Source organism: Gracilinanus agilis, chromosome 1 (genome assembly GCF_016433145.1).
Source record: "Gracilinanus agilis isolate LMUSP501 chromosome 1, AgileGrace, whole genome shotgun sequence".
Taxonomy (NCBI): Eukaryota; Metazoa; Chordata; class Mammalia; order Didelphimorphia; family Didelphidae; genus Gracilinanus; species Gracilinanus agilis.
Genome location: NC_058130.1, coordinates 486,404,833 through 486,421,247, shown reverse-complemented (window position 1 = coordinate 486,421,247; position 16,415 = coordinate 486,404,833).

Sequence of the window (16,415 nt, the reverse complement as noted above, 5' to 3'; positions counted from 1 at the left end):
GGTGTGGACTCGAAACTACCACACCAATGCAACTACCAACAATTTGGAAATTGGTCTTGATCAAGGACACATGACAAAACTAGTGGAAATGTGCATCGGCCATGGGTGGGGGGATTGCGGGGGGCAAAGGGGAAAGGAGGAGCATGAATCATGTAACCATGTTAAAAATGAATATTAATAAATGTTTGAAAAACAAACAAAAAAAATAAAGTAACTTCAGAAAAGATAAAATAATTGGTTGTCTACCTGCCAGGGTAGATAAAAACAGAGACTATAAGAACACAATTACGAAATGCTTTTCACAAATGTAGATCTAGGCAATTATTGGAGAAATATTCATTGCTCATGGGTAGTTTGAGCCAATATAATAAAAATGACAATTCTCTCTAAATTCATTTATTTAATGAGTGCTATATCAATCAAACTACCAAAGACTCATTTTATAAAGCTAAAAAATTATTAACAAAATTTATCTGGAACAACAAAGGGGCAAAAATATCCAGGGAATAAGTTGAAAAATACAAAGGAAGGGGCCTAGAAATACCAAATTTCGAACTATATTACAAAGTGGTAATCATCAAAACAACCAAAGACTGGCTAAGAAATGGAGTGGTGGATCAGGACAATTAAAGTGCAATAGGTTAGTTACACAATCCAAGTAGTAAATGACCATAGTAATTTATTAAATGATAAACCCAAAGACCTAAGGTTTGGGGGGGGAGTATGTTATCAATTGACAAAAATTAAAGGGAAAATTAGAGAACAGTTTAGCAGAATCTATATAGACCAATGTACTAAGATAAGGTCAGAATATGTACATAATTTGGACATAAAGGGTGTTTTCATTTTTAAATTTCAAGAGCATAGAAAAGTATCACTGTCAGATGTATGAATAAAGGAAGATTTTATGACCAAGTAAGAGATAAACAGAATCATGGGAAGTAATATTGATAATTCTGATTAAATGAAACTTAAAAGTTTTTAAAAAACAAAACTATAGGGGGCCATGCCTCTATATGATTTTTGGGGGTCCTGAGCGGCGTGGTGGCATAGGATGGTTAAAGCAGGAGAAAGAAAATGAGAACAACTAGACTAGTGGTTAGCCCATGCTGTCCCAAAATTCTGTGGGCATGGAAGTTTATTATATATCCTTCTCAAAGAGGTCACAGTTGGTAAGGGGCAATAAATCACACATAATCCATTGAAGTCTAAAGAATACAGATGCAAAGACAAATGGTCAAATTCCAAACCCCAATTTCAGGAGGGGATAATTCCAGGAGAGGAAATATCCCAGGGAGATGCTCACCAGTCAGATCCTAAAGGAGTCAGTTCTAATCTGAATATGCACTCTTATCTGATTAACATTTGTTAGGAAAGGAATCATTAACTCAGTAGATGCTGGTCTGCCACTTCAAAGCTCTCCAATAAGAATTGTAAAAAAGGTGGGGATCAAAGACTGAGTCAAAAGAGGAGCCTCAGATTTTTATCTTAGATGGCCCATTCAGTCTGCATCCTGACATGCAGTGCAGAAAAATCATACACACAGTTTTACTTGCCGATGATTTTGTAATGGGATCCAGATAAAATATCTGTTACAGACTCTGTTTCTCTAAATGACTCCTAATAGCCTTCTTGGAGGGATCAAGTTGATTTTGGATTAACCTACCTGCTGGTACCAGAGCCTTTTTGGGGGCTCAGGTGACCAGGACCAAACACAAAGACTGCCTCAGCCTGGATTGGTCACGTAGGGAATCCAGATAACAGGCCCTAAATGTGATCCTATTTCTCCAAGGTTTTAATACATAGAACGGCTTCCCACACAAAACCAAAGCAACCAAAATTAGAAGGAATACAGGAAATTGGGGAAACCTTTATAGCAAGTTTCTCTGATAAAGGATGCATTCATGAACTACATATATATGTCTTTGATAATTACATTTTAAAAATCTAAATTACTATTATTTAGAGAAATGTGAATGAAAACAATTCCAGGAAACCATTTCTCACCTACCCAATGATTGCCTTACATGATAGAAAAGGAAAATGATAAATTCTGGAGGCGATACAGAAAAATAAGGACACTAATGTACTGTTGGTACACTTTTATACTGGTCCAACCATTCTGGAAAACAATGTGGAAGTATGATAAAAGAAATTTATATATGTATATATATACATATATATATTCATTAACACAGCAAAACCATTATTAGATCTGTATCCCAAAAAGATCAAAGTGAAGGAAAAAGGTCCTTGGACAGGAGTCCTTTTTGTGGTTTAAACAAATGAAAATTGAAAAGATGTCCATCAATTGAAGAATGAGTGAAATAAGTTGTGGTATATGATTGTGATGGAATACGATTATATGATAAGAATAAACAGAGAATGGTTTCAGAAAAAATGGGGAAGACTAATATGAACTGGTGCAAAGTGAAGTGAACAGAACCAGGAAAACATTGCATGCAGTAATAGTGGCATTGTAACAATGATCAATGGTGAAAGACTTAGCTACTCTGAACGAAATGGTGAACAATGGCAATTCCAAAGGATTCATGATGAAACATTCTATATATTTTCAAGGAGAGGACTGATGAATTCTGAATACAAATTGAAGCATAATTTTTTCACTTTATTTGTTTCTTTTAATTTTTTCAACATGATTAATGTGGAAATATCCTTTGTATGATTTCACATGTATAATTGATATGGTATTATTTGAATTGTCAATGGATAGGAGAAAAGAGCAAGAGAGGAAAAGAATGTGACCTCAATTTTTAAAAAATGAATGCTAAAAACAAATAAATAATAAAAGAAAAAATAGAAAAAAGGAGGTTTCAAGCCTAGAGAGCATCTCCCATTTTCTCCCTCTATTTTTATCCCTAGAATATAGCATAGTACTTTACACAGAATAAATATTTTAAAATGCTTTTTCATTCATTCATTTATCCATCTATTATCCATTATTGATCCATCCATTCACAAATGATTATTTTCTTTATAGTGAAGGATCCTAAATTCAAACAACTGGATTCCAGTTCTATACCTGCCACCTATCAGCTGTGTGACAGTGATCAAGTCACTTTGCTTCTCTGAGCTTTGCTTTCCATACCTTAAAACATATTGGTAATGATACTTGCACTAATTATATCACAGATTTATGTGAAAAATTAAGTAAGGATATGTATTTAATGTACTTTGTATAGAGATGACAAAGACCTTTCTCCAGAAAAGACTATTGAGGGAGAAATTCCTCTTTCTTTGTTTCTCCCTTTCTTCTAACAAAAATTCTCATGCTCTGTCTCTTCAAGTGTTGTCACTGTTTTCTCCTATCACCCTGGTGTGTCTTGAGACTTTTTGTAAAGAGTTTTCTTCCCTGGGGAGTCTTCTTTATATCCCTTTCTCTTTTTCCTTGTAACTGTAAGTAGTATATAAATGTAAGCTATTAGTATTCTGTTCCATCCCATTGAGAAAACAGTTTCAAGCATCTTAAGGCTGTTTGTAGGATTCATCAATCTACCCTCAGCCTTTGGTTTAATGGATAGGAACAGTCTATGGGCCAAACTGTACAGCCTTAATGTGGATATCAGGTTAATGCCACACTTTTCAGTATGTTGATTAGTTTCACTGAGCTGTTTTTCTCCCTCTCTTTTTTTTTATTCTTCCTTACAAAGGGATGTCATTTTGACAAAAGGAATGGGTAAGGATACATTAAAAAAATAGGTGATGGGGCAGCTGGGTAGCTCAGTGGAGTGAGAGTCAGGCCTAGAGACAGGAGGTCCTAGGTTCAAACCCGGCCTCAGCCACTTCCCAGCTGTGTGACCCTGGGCAAGTCACTTGACCCCCATTGTCCACCCTTACCAATCTTCCACCTATGAGACAATACACCGAAGTTAAGGGTTAAAAAAATGTAGGTGATGAATTTATTTTTAAAAATAAAAAATCTATCAAATTCCTTCTTTTAAAATCAGAATAAACAGGAATGTTGGTTTTGTATAATTTATTGTTAGTCAATCAGGTAAAACTCATTTATTAAGTATTAACATATACCAGGAGCAGCTCTAAACTAGTTAAATTTAAAAAAAAAAGAAAGAAAAAATCATGAATTTAACAAGATGAAACTGGGGATATTTATCCCAAAGAGAAGTTTCATGGCATAGTAGATAGAAAGCTAGCCTTGAAGTCAGGAAGACCTGGATTCTATTCCTGCCTTTGGCTGGGTGACTATCAGAAAGTCAATTAATCTCTTGATGTTCTAGGTCTCTCAAGGTCACTATGTGGTAGAGAATGTGTAGATCTTGAATGGTAGAGAACATTTTCCCACTGAGAGTTCCCAATATCAATGAAATTATAGGTACAGGCCTCATTTTTTTAGTTCCTAAGACAAGAGACAAGAACATAAAAACCATTGAAGTATTTGAAAGGTTTAGGAGTGAGATTACTCTCTTTGGCCCAGAGGGCAGAGCTAGTAGTGACTCGCAGAGTCAAGAGTGATTTGCAAAGAGCCACATTGAGGAGTGATTTCAGGAGTGAAATTTCCTGGCAGAGTTATCCAAAAGTAGAGTGGGCTGCTTTAGGAAGAAATGTGTTCCTCCTCATTAGAGTTCTTCAAGCAAAAACCACATAACCATTCCTCAATTTTGGCATAAAGGGGATAAGTTATTGTTAGTCTGTCAGTCAAAATCATTTAAGTGTTTACTATCTGCCAGGCACTGCTGTATACTTCATGAATATTTTTAAAGAGAGAAACCATTGTGAATTTAAAGAGATGAAACTAGGGTTATTTACCTGAAAAGTCTCTCTACTATGGCTTTGACTAGATGACCTCTGAGGTCCCTTTTAGTTTCACTATTCAGTCAATTACAGTTTACTATGGCATTTCAACACCATTGCCAAGTAACCCCAACTTTTGTTAAGACAATTAAATAACTTGATATAAAGATGAGGTGAAATAGAACCACATCTTCCTTCTATACTAAATAGGATAGCAAGTGCCCTCCTTTTTTTTGATCATGTATGCCCACTGTCTCTTTCATGGTAGGACCTTGAGAAACATTAACTCTGTTAGCTAGTTATTGCAAGAAAGAGCAGCTTACAATAATTATAGAAACACCCAAATTATGTTATAGTAAAATCTCAACCATCTATAACTCTTGGGGTGGTGTGTCATTCACTATAGCTGAGTTTTCTGAATAGCTAAGGTACTCTTGAAGTACCAAAACTAAGAAAAAATAATTTTGGTTGAACATTTACATAAAATAAGTAACACTTTTGCCTGCCTTCTTAAAAAGCCATTCTGAATGCAATTTAATATTTTTTTGAAGACGGCATTTTGTTTTCTTGTACTACTTTTCTTTTATTAAAGAGGTGTATATATACCTAAACTAAGTTCCTACAGTATGCTTTTGGGGTCTTCAGTAATTTTTTGTTAACCTTTGCTTTGTTACCAACCATGATATCTCATTTCTTTTAGTATATCTTCTATAGTATTTTCTATGATCCATATATTTTTATCCTTTCCCCTAATTCTAATTTATTGAGTCTAGGGTTGTTTGTTGTCATTGTTTGTCTATTGTTATTGTTTGTTGTTGTTGTTGTGTTTTGTGTGTGTGTGTGTGTGGGTCTGTGTTTGAGTCAAATCTGTAGAAACTCCTGGTATGGAGACTCTTTCCATGTATATAAGTCCACTGTCTTCCTATAACTTATTATTTTAGAGAGCTCTTGTTAAAAGCGAAAATTAAACCCAAGTCTTGCTGATTCCAAAGTTGACCTTCTAAGGATTGATGTTTTTCATATAATATGGATGTATAATGCTGACAGCCATGCTTCTTACTATTGTTGGGGCAGTTAGGACGCATAGTGAATAGAGCGCCAGGACAGGAGTTAGGAGAAAGGCTTGAGTTTTATCTGCCCTCAGACACTTCCTAGTTGTGAAATCTTAGGCCAGTCATTTAACCTGTGTTTGCCTCAGTTTCCATCTGTAAAATGGGGATAATAATATTTATTTCCCAGGGTTGCTGTGAGGGTAAAAAGAGTTAATATTTGTAATATACTTAGCACAGTAACTGGCATACAAGAGGTGCTCCACAAATGTTAGCAATTATTGTTCTTATACCTGAGTAAATAGATAGAGAACCATTGAAGCCCTCCTAGAGTAGATTACATACATTTTAGTGCATAGAATCTGTGATATTTATACAGAAAACCCAACTAAACAGATTGCAAGAGTACTAGAGATGCCTTTCTTGCTTACTTTCTGTTTCTTTTCTATGATCAAGAAAGTAGCATTTGCTGGATCATGCCTAATAGATGAAACATTACATCTTATATATTTTTAATGAACATTTAAACACTTACACTTAAAAAAGCCCTGTGGAGCAGATTAATTGATGCAGCTTTCTTTAGGAAGGGGAGAATGGAGTATACATTTCTATTTAGGGGGCACAATAGTTACACTCTAAAACTTCATTTCTAATGGAATAATTGAGATATATTTGTAAACACTAATAATATACATTTATATAGTATTTCACAGTTTACAAAGTATTTCGTATATATGTATATGCATATACATATACATCTACATGTTCTCATGTGATCCTTACTAAGTATTATTATTAGTGCCTCCATTTTATAGATAACAAAAGTGAGTCTCTCAGATGTAAAATGTGTCTGTGACCACACAGTAATAAGTATCAGAGAGATGATTCAAACCTAAGTCTCTCTTGATTCTAAACTCAGAATGATTTTCTCTCTGCCCCACAATATCAAACATTACAATGATTCTATTGATATTCTTTTATTGATTAGACATTCTTAGCTAAGGTTATAGAATTTATAGCTGGAAGGGACCACTTTGTCCAAGTCCCTCATTTTATTTTTTTAAACCCTTACCTTCTGTCTTAGTATCAATACTGTATATTGGTTCCAAGGCAGAAGAGTGTAAGGGCTAGGCAATGGGAGTTAAGTGACTTGCCCAGAGTCACACAGCTAGGAAGTGTCTGGGGCCAGATTTGAACCTATGACCCTCCCATCTCTAGACCTGGCTCTCAATCCACTGAACCAGACAGCTACCCCCAAGACTCTCATTTTCAAGAGGAGGAAAATAAGACCTATATCTTCCAAAATTACTGGTGTCTATAAACTGAAATTGGAGACCTGTTCTTTTGTATCCAAATCCAGGGTTCTCTTTAATATACAATGTGGCCTCAAAGACAATTGGAAATATATAAGCCAAAAGTATTTCACTGTAAAGTTGCTTCTCTATGCTCTATGGCAAAGAACTTCAGTCTTAGCCAGACATATGTGTTCATCTGAAGACCCAAACACTTTTCTTAAAAAAAATACTCCCTACCTTCACTTGGCCTAGAATTCAAACTTGACTTTTACATTTCATAACAGAATTTCATAATCATGCACCATACAGTTATGGTTTATAATTTAACCAACAATAATGATTTTTAAAGAATAATCAATTCATCCTACTCAGTTTAGAGAAACATTTATTGAATCTCTCCTTTATGTGGAAGTGCAAAGGTTAAAAAATGTTCCTGATTTCAATGAGTTTATAATTTAAAAGGGAAGCTACAAACAAACAAAATAAAATTGTCATAAGTATAAAAGAGAGGTTAAACAAAATATTAGGACAAATGGTAAGTAGGAGAAAATCACTTGACTCTGATTGAATATCTGCCAAGGCTCAGTTACATCTTCTGATATTCAAGCCAGATGTAAATTTGTTTTTTTTCTAGGTTATGTAAACCCATTCCTTTTAACCATTAGTTAATCAGAAAACAAGATGTCGGAATTACATTATCTTGATCCCCTGAAAACTAGCCTTTAGTGAATTAAAATATATGGTTATCCCTTTATAGCCTTTACAGAACCCATGGAACAATGATCCATTTGGCAGTTCTCCTGCGTCTTCTGAAAAGTCATAAAGAAATTGTGTGTCTATCACAAGAAAGTGACATGATTTAGATTATACCTTAGAAAGATTATTTTGACAGCTATGTGGAGAAAAATGAGAGGAAGGTACTAAAAGGGGGAAATAAATTAGGATGATACTACAGTAATGGAGAGAGGCAATAAGGGCCATCAGAGGATTTTTTTAAATGTATTTGCTCCTGAAGGCTCCTGGATTCCCTGATATTAATTAAGTGGTGGTGAGGAGGGTTGATATGATGATGTTCACTGTAGAAAGAAAACTTTGTCAGCTAAAGGAAGGATAGATTGAGTAAGTAAAAATTTGAGTCAGGGAGGCTATTTAATAGTTTAGAATTGAGATGGGAAAGGTCTTCACCGGGGTGCAGCTGTATGAGTGGAGAGAAAGTGGCATATAGGAGACATGTTTGGAAAGTAGAAATGACTTAGCAATAGATTGTGAGAGTAGAGGCAGTGAGGGGTTAAGGAGGAAACAAGATACATGATTGGGTGACTGGGAGAATGATTGTATCTTTAACAGTAAGAAGGAAGTTTTCAAAGGATGAATAATCAGTTCAATTTTGAATATATTGAATCTAAGATGTCCATCAGACATCATGCTCAAGAAGTCTAAGATTCAATTGTAATATGAATAAAGAATAGGGCTGGATATTTGTCATGGAATAATTTTTGCAAGCAATAATTGAACATTGATGAACCATAGACAGTAATTGAATGCTGGCTAGCATCTATCCTTGAAGCTAATATTAGTATATTAAGATGTCCCAGTCTCTTGTCACCAAGACTATCCAGGCCTTTACTGATGGTTAAACAACTAGTGAAATAAATCTGTGATAGTGCATTGACACGTTCAACAATCCCAAGTATAATGCCTTTTAAATAAACTCTATTTGGTGCTTCATTAGTACCTCCAAGATATCTGTATCTACATTCTTATTCATCTTATTATTAAAAGGCCCAAAGGACGCCCAATAGCAAACTGGGACAATCTTCTTTGGAATAATTATGAAAGACATAGAAAAGGATCATATGGGATAAGAATTCTAGAGGCATTGTTATCTTCATTCATAGAAAGTGCAACCTCTTTTTTCCTTTTCTCCCCCTAAGTACAGCCCTGGCAGCAATTCCTATCAATTGTGGCAACTGCATTCACTACCTTACTAATCTTAGTTGTCAGCACCTCATACTCTAGGAATCTAGACTGACTGAACAGCTTTTCTCAAAATCCATTCCTCTTTCTGACTTTACTATTTTAATGAGAGCATAACCATTACTTAGTCTACCTGTATTTGAAACTAGGCTGTCATCTTGGACTCTCCCCTCACCCTCACTTCTCATATCCTTTGAGTTATTATATTTCAATGATTCCATTTCTATAATGTGTCTAGGAGTCAATGTCTCTTCTCTGTTTCCACTACCATTACTCTGGTACAAATCTCCATCACCACCCATCTAAATTATGTTAATAACATAACAAAATCTTACTTCCTCCATCTTATTCCTCCTTCAAATCTGTACCTTGTGACACTGCCAATTCAATTCAAGTCAGTTCAGCATATTTGTTTAGCAAGAACTGTATGTAAGACATCGAGCTACATAGAGGGTATATAAAACAACAATATAAAAATATGTGCCAGTCTCGAGAAGTTTACATTTTATTGAGGGATACCAAATGTAGGTACATAAACTTATAATAGAAGGGAATTTGAGTAGGGCAATGCCACTAATGATGCAGAGGATCAAGATAAAAGCTTCAAGAAAGAGGTGACTTTTGATTTGGAAGCTGAAGATATATTTAAAAGTGGATGTTAAGAGATACTGTGTTTTGAGGAAGGTGAACAGTCTGAATAAGGGCATCAAGCCTGGAAATTAAATTTTGAGTTGGGGGAAAGCAACTAGACTGATTTGGCTGGAACAGCGTGTACATGAAGAGGACTTAAGAGAAATAACAAAATTCATTATTTTTTCCTCTAAACTTGCCACTCATTCAGACTTTTCCCATTTATTTTGAGAGTATCATGACTTTTCTAGTCCTACAGATAAGTAATCTTAAATTTATCCTCGACTCTTCTATCTCTCTCATTCCCTTTCTCCAAAAAAATAACCAAATCTTCTCTCTCTCTCTCTCTCTCTCTCTCTCTCTCTCTCTCTCTCTCTCTCTCTAGTCACATGGATGTATTCTAGTTCAAGACCTCATTGCCTCTCTCTGTTACTATAGTAGCATCTTAATTTATTTGCCCCACTTCAGTATTTTCCTTTCCAATTCTTCTTCCACAAAACTGTCAATATAATCTTTCTAAGGAATGATTTTAATCACTTTACTTTCCTATTAAAAAACTTAGTCTTGTTCTCTGTTACCAATATCATATAATACAAGTCCCTTTACTTACCATTTAAGATGTTTCCACAATCTGGCCCCAATCTCTTTGTTCAGCCTTAATTCACACTACTTCTTCTTAATGACCTCTGCTCTCCTGTCAAATTGCATTAGTGGCCAGTCCCAAAATTTGATGCACCACTTACTGACTCTGTCCATTTTCTTTTTTAAACCCATACCTTCTGTCTCAGAATCAATACTGAGTATGTTCCAAGACAGAAGTTCAGTAAGGGCTAGGCAATTGGAGGGATAAGGCCCTTCCCCCCGGGTCACAAAGCTAGGAAGTATCTGAGGTCAGATTTGATCCCATCTCCAGACCTGGCTCTTTATCCACTGGGCCACCTCACTGCCCTTCTGTCTATTTATTAAATGCATTTACCATGTTTGGATTATATTCATCTCTGCCTTTCAGAATCCTTATTCTCTCTTAAGATTGTTCATGATCTTCCATCACCAATCTTTTTATGAATTTATGTTCTAAACCTCTATTGCCTTTGGCTGCACCTATCTCTATTTGACAAGGAGATCAGGTGTTTATTAGAGCAATTTTTCAGGTTCTTTTCTGTATCCTTCTTATGATGACTGTTTTACATTGGTTAAACTTTTATATGAAGTTATTATCATTGATGTAAGCATTTCCTAAAAATTCATTGAATGGCATTCATTCCTTTCTGAGATCAGACAAAACTACAAAATGCAGATTTCCTCCGGGAAAAAGCAAAAGGAGACGGAAACTTCTTGACATTATAGAAATTGGCAGAAAGTACAAACTGTATTGTGATTCCACAACTAGAACAAAAAGACCACTAGAATTAAAATAAAAATTTAAATGTTCTTTGCTTGCAAATGGAGCTTCTGCAAAGTTTAAATGGAAACTTCATGGAGAAACAAAAGCCATGTTTGCTTCCTCTTTAGAAGTTCAGTATAGGAACCTCTGGCTATGAGCCAAGTTTTTCTTCATCTATTGATCTTTATATTGACTTTCTAGGATGGCCCCTACAGGCACTTTGATCACACTTTCATATATCTTCTCTTTTCAGCAAGACAGGCATTTTTGTAGAGAACAATAGTTGGCCTATGGGAAGAGCTTTATTATCATATTTCTATGGGCATATACAAAATAAACCATAGTGGAGATTAAAGGACACAAGAAATAAATGAACTGCATAGAGCTAAATGATGAAATTTGGGGAATTTGACCCTAGGATGAGTCAGCTAAAAAATGTTCGTGTATTAGAAGCATTGTGAAATATCTAGCAGATACTCTAAAAAACACACAGTTTTGTACCAGGAAGAAGGCAGGATCTATTATACTCATCTTCATAGAAAAGATCCCAGACAGACATTCATAGATTCAAGGGAATAGAAAAAGGAATATGTTCAGGGCTTGAATTCCCTTAAAATGGCCTGTAGCCATCTGCATTCCCAATACAAGGAATATGGTGAAGTATTGGGCTCTCTTCGAGTAAACAACATTGGAAATGATCTACCACATTAAATTAATGATACAGTGCATATCCTCAGGCAGAATTAATTAGCTGATTTCTACTGTGCAGCCTTTTGCTTATATCTCATCTGGACATAAGATGACTAATATCAGGGCAAGTCAATACTAAAAGCAAAATGGGAAGGGGGCGAATTCAATGGCAGAGAATAATCCTCTCTTCTTTTGTTTCCTGCATGTATCAAACCTTAGAGGCAAAACTGGATCATCTGACTTTCACTGTGACTAATCTCTCTGAATCAATTTCTCATTTGGTGTCAAGCATCCACAACACTAATGGGTCCAAACGAGGCTTGTCCAAGCCAAATGTTGCAAGAACAGTCCCTGAATAAGATATCATCTATCTGTACACCACATGTGAAGAAGAAAGGAATATTGGTCAACAGAACTTAGATTCTAACACCATTACAACCTTGAGGCAGGATGAAATTTACTCTGCTAATTACCATAAAAAGCAAGCAAAAGGAAACACTGAAGATGGGTGTGTTAAAGAGGTTTCCAACACAAATACCAACAATACAATTCATTGCTTCCCCTTTTTTCTGAAAAATAAATGAGGATTGTCTATTGCTTATGAAAATTAATTTTTATTTTTTAGTTACATGATATTGAACCCAACAAAATTTAAGCTACATTTTGTCTGTCTATAGTCATATTTAATTGATGAAGACAAAGGGGATGTATCCTGTATTTTAAAGGAATTGTGGTGGTATTTAAGAGCTAATGGCATGTCTAATATAATTTGTTACTTTTAAGAGCTGTAATTTAATATAATCCAGGCAATAATTCCCAGAGTTCTTCCAAATAACAGAGGTCATCTAGTCTATATCTCTTCCATTGTCTGGAAAAAAAGTGATCATTTCCAAATTGCCTCATAGTGGTTAATAATTTAATAAAAATTAGTAGAAAGATTAGAAATGCTTAGGATTAATTTAGGCAAACAATATTCATGAATTTCAGATTACACAGAGCTCCCAGAGATATTGCTCAAGAAAGATTAAAATTATAAGCCTAATAAAATAAGTAGTGAAATCAAAAATTAGATGTGGACAGAGTTTTCCTGAGAGGGCTACTGCTGTATGCCAAGCAATGTTTACCACACTTTTGAAATTATTCCAGTGACTATTTGACACATGAAAGTTAATCCCATTAAAAATAAGATCATCATATTTTAGTGTGCCTGTTTCAAAATTTCAAGAGATCAGTCCCTAAATTTTCCTTAATTTCACATTGACTGTAAATGATTTCTGAGGAAAGAATAACATTCTGAGGAAAGAACGTTATTCACTGGTTTTACTTTCTATCAGTAAATGTACTCCATCTACATTATTCCAGGATGAAATTGAACACCTCATACCAGTAAGATATAGATTAAGGAAAGTAGATGAACAAGCAGGAACAGTTAGCAACAAGAGTTTTAAGCACACAAAAGATTCATATGTAATAAGACTAATGGATCTGGAAAACCAGCTCTGCAGCTTCTTTCTCTTCCCACCCTCTAATATACTCACTCAGCAGGCGGTTTCCTTTCAGTCTGATAGAAGCCCAGATGATTAACATTTTGATGTTGGTTTGAGTTACCAAGGGATTTTCGCTTGATGCTACAACAAAGGAGGATGAATATATTGATTTGTCTTGTTTACTGAAGCTAGGAGAGCATTTTGCTGAACCTGCATCCAGGTTCATTTGGTGGGGAAGCATTTAGTCAGGCCTGTGATTTAGGTCAGTCAAAAATAAACAAATAAAAAGAACATACACAAATTATTTCTCCTCGTGCGGCTGACTGGTGGATTGAATGACAGAAATTCTTGTGATAATGTAGGAGAAATATTCTTAATTCTGGAGCCTCAAGTTAAAAAATGATTTCAATTATAAATAGCTCTTCTAACATTTCCAGTGTAGAGGTGAGTGGGATGGCTAATAAAAAGCTAGCTCTATCTTCATCTGCAACCCACCACTAAATATTAACAACAGTAATATCAGAATTATTTCCTCCTAATATATGACATACTCAGAGAAAGGTTAATTTTATTTTCTTGATAAAAATGCACATTGGTCACTAAAAGCATCTTATCCATTTGTTAGGGAGCACATGCATAGTGTTATAGTACTGTGCCTAATTTAGCTAAGTAAAACTGAGTCAAATGAATGGGTTGGTAGTAATCAATAAGGACAAAGAAATGATTTCCAACTTGCCTGTGATGCAAGTACAGAATTTTTCATGATTCTTTAGGCATGGAATTACTTCTATTATCCTGCCTCTTATTCTTTTTTTCTGTACTTCAGAATCAGACATGAGGAATTTGCATTTTTCCCCCAAATGCAGGGATACAAACCCATCACTTATCACTCTGTAGATCTTCAGTATTCCAAACTACATTAAAATGGTATTGCTGGGGGCAGCTGGGTAGCTCAGTGGATTGAGAGTCAGGCCTAGAGACGGGAGGTCCTAGGTTCAAATCTGACCTCAGACACTTCCCAGCTGTGTGACCCTGGGCAAGTCACTTGACCCCCCATTGCCCACCCTTACCACTCTTCTGCCTTAGAACCAATACACAGAAGTTAAAGGTTTAAAAAAATGGTATTGCTCACACTAAACATGACTTTCTCTATAATGGCTTTCTCTGAACATTTTAAGTCCCTAATAAGTTAAAGTTCTTGTCTCAGCCACATACTACTCATGTAAGTTTGGACAAATCACTTATCCCTAAGGATTTCAGTTTGCTACCTCACCTTTAAAATTAGGGATGTATTAGTGACAACTAGGTTCCTTGCAAACTCAAAAATTCTAAGACTCTATGACCATAGTTGCTTCCTTCCTTCCTTCCTTCCTTCCTTCCTTCCTTCCTTCCTTCCTTCCTTCCTTCCTTCCTTTCTTCATTCCTCTCTTTCTTTCACCCTTACCTTCTGTCTTAGAATCAATACTAAGTATTGGTCCCAAGGCAAAAGAATGGTAAGGGCTAGGCAATGGGGTTTAAGTGACTTGCCCAGGGTCACACAGCTGGGCCAGATTTGAATGTAGGACCTCCTGTCTCTAGGCCTGGCTCTCAATCCCCTGAGATATCCAGCTGCTCACAACCATAGTTGTTTTCAACGCCAAAGGGGTTAAATTTCAAGTCGTGTAGCATAGTACCATTAGATTTGCTAATAATAATCATGGCTAAGATTTATATGGTATCTACCATGTGTCAGGCACTTGTTAAGCACTTACATTTATTACCTCATTTGATCCTTACGACAACCCTGAGATATTATCCCTATTTACAGGTGAGAAAGCTGAGATAGACAGAGGTTAAGTGACTTGCCCGGGGTCACATAGTCATTAAGTCTCTGAATTCAAATTTGGGCTAGGGTCTTCCTGATTCCACATCCAGCACTTTTTCAATTGTGACACCCAACTACCTAATAGGGGACAATAATAGACAATGACAGGTAAGAATGCTAATTGGGATAATTAAAGGGATTTTCTAGCAAAGATAACTAGAAAAGAATTCTAGGTTGTCATCCAGGTCTAATTTCAGGATTTAGGCAAAAGATTGACTAGATATAAGACCCAGAGGGATCAGATCAGGTTAATAAACAATGGAAAACCCTAAAGTGTGTAGCAAAGGATAGGTCAGAGGCAAGATAGAAGCAGTCTGGGTCAGCCAAGGAACATTCAGGAATATCACTTAGGAAAACCAGAAGGAATGTGGACGAAGACACATTACCTCGAGGCTCAAGGCCAGAAGTAAATAAATGAGCATTATGGCTGAGGTCCAAAAGAGGAAGTGAAGGAAGTTGGTATACTATAAAGTCATAGAATCTTAGAACTAAAGGTGCCCTCAAAGATTATGTACTGTATTTTGATAGTTGAATAGAAATCCCCTTTATTAACTCCTAATAAATGATTGCATAACTTTCAATGAAAAAGTTCTCTTCATGAGAAAATCACCATTTCCTGAAGTAAATATCTGCTACTTGGAGCAATTCTAATTTGGGGAAAATAGAATAAAAATCAAAATTAAAGAGAGATTGAAGACATTTAGTCCATTTAGTCCCTTTGCAAATGAGGGAACTGAGACACAGAAAGATGCTATGAATCCCCAAAGTTACATAGGTTATAAATTTCAGAGCCAGGATTTGTACCTAGGTCCTCTGATTCCAAATATAGCACTTCTTTCTTTATAATCTCTCAACAAATTCTATCAACTGCTTTTATTTATGCCCCTTAAGCTCTAGAAAAATAGGTTGAATCCCTCTTCTCCCTTCTGTGTGACTGATTACCTTCAGACATCTGAAGATGGGTATCATGTCTTTGTCTTCCATTCTCCAAGCCGTCTCTTCTTTAAGACAAACATTCCAACTCTGTATTGATTTTCATTTGGCATGTTTACTACTCTCCTAATGATGCTGTTTGACTACCAACCTGAAATACAGTCCTTTCATACCTTCACTTTTTAGAAATCTCTGTTATATTCAAAACTCAGCTCAAAGCACCACCTTCTCTAAGAAGTCCTTTCTGAACTCATCCACCTAGTTATTTGGGCCTTCCTCAAAATAATTACCATATATATATAAATTACCATATATATAAATTACCATATATATATA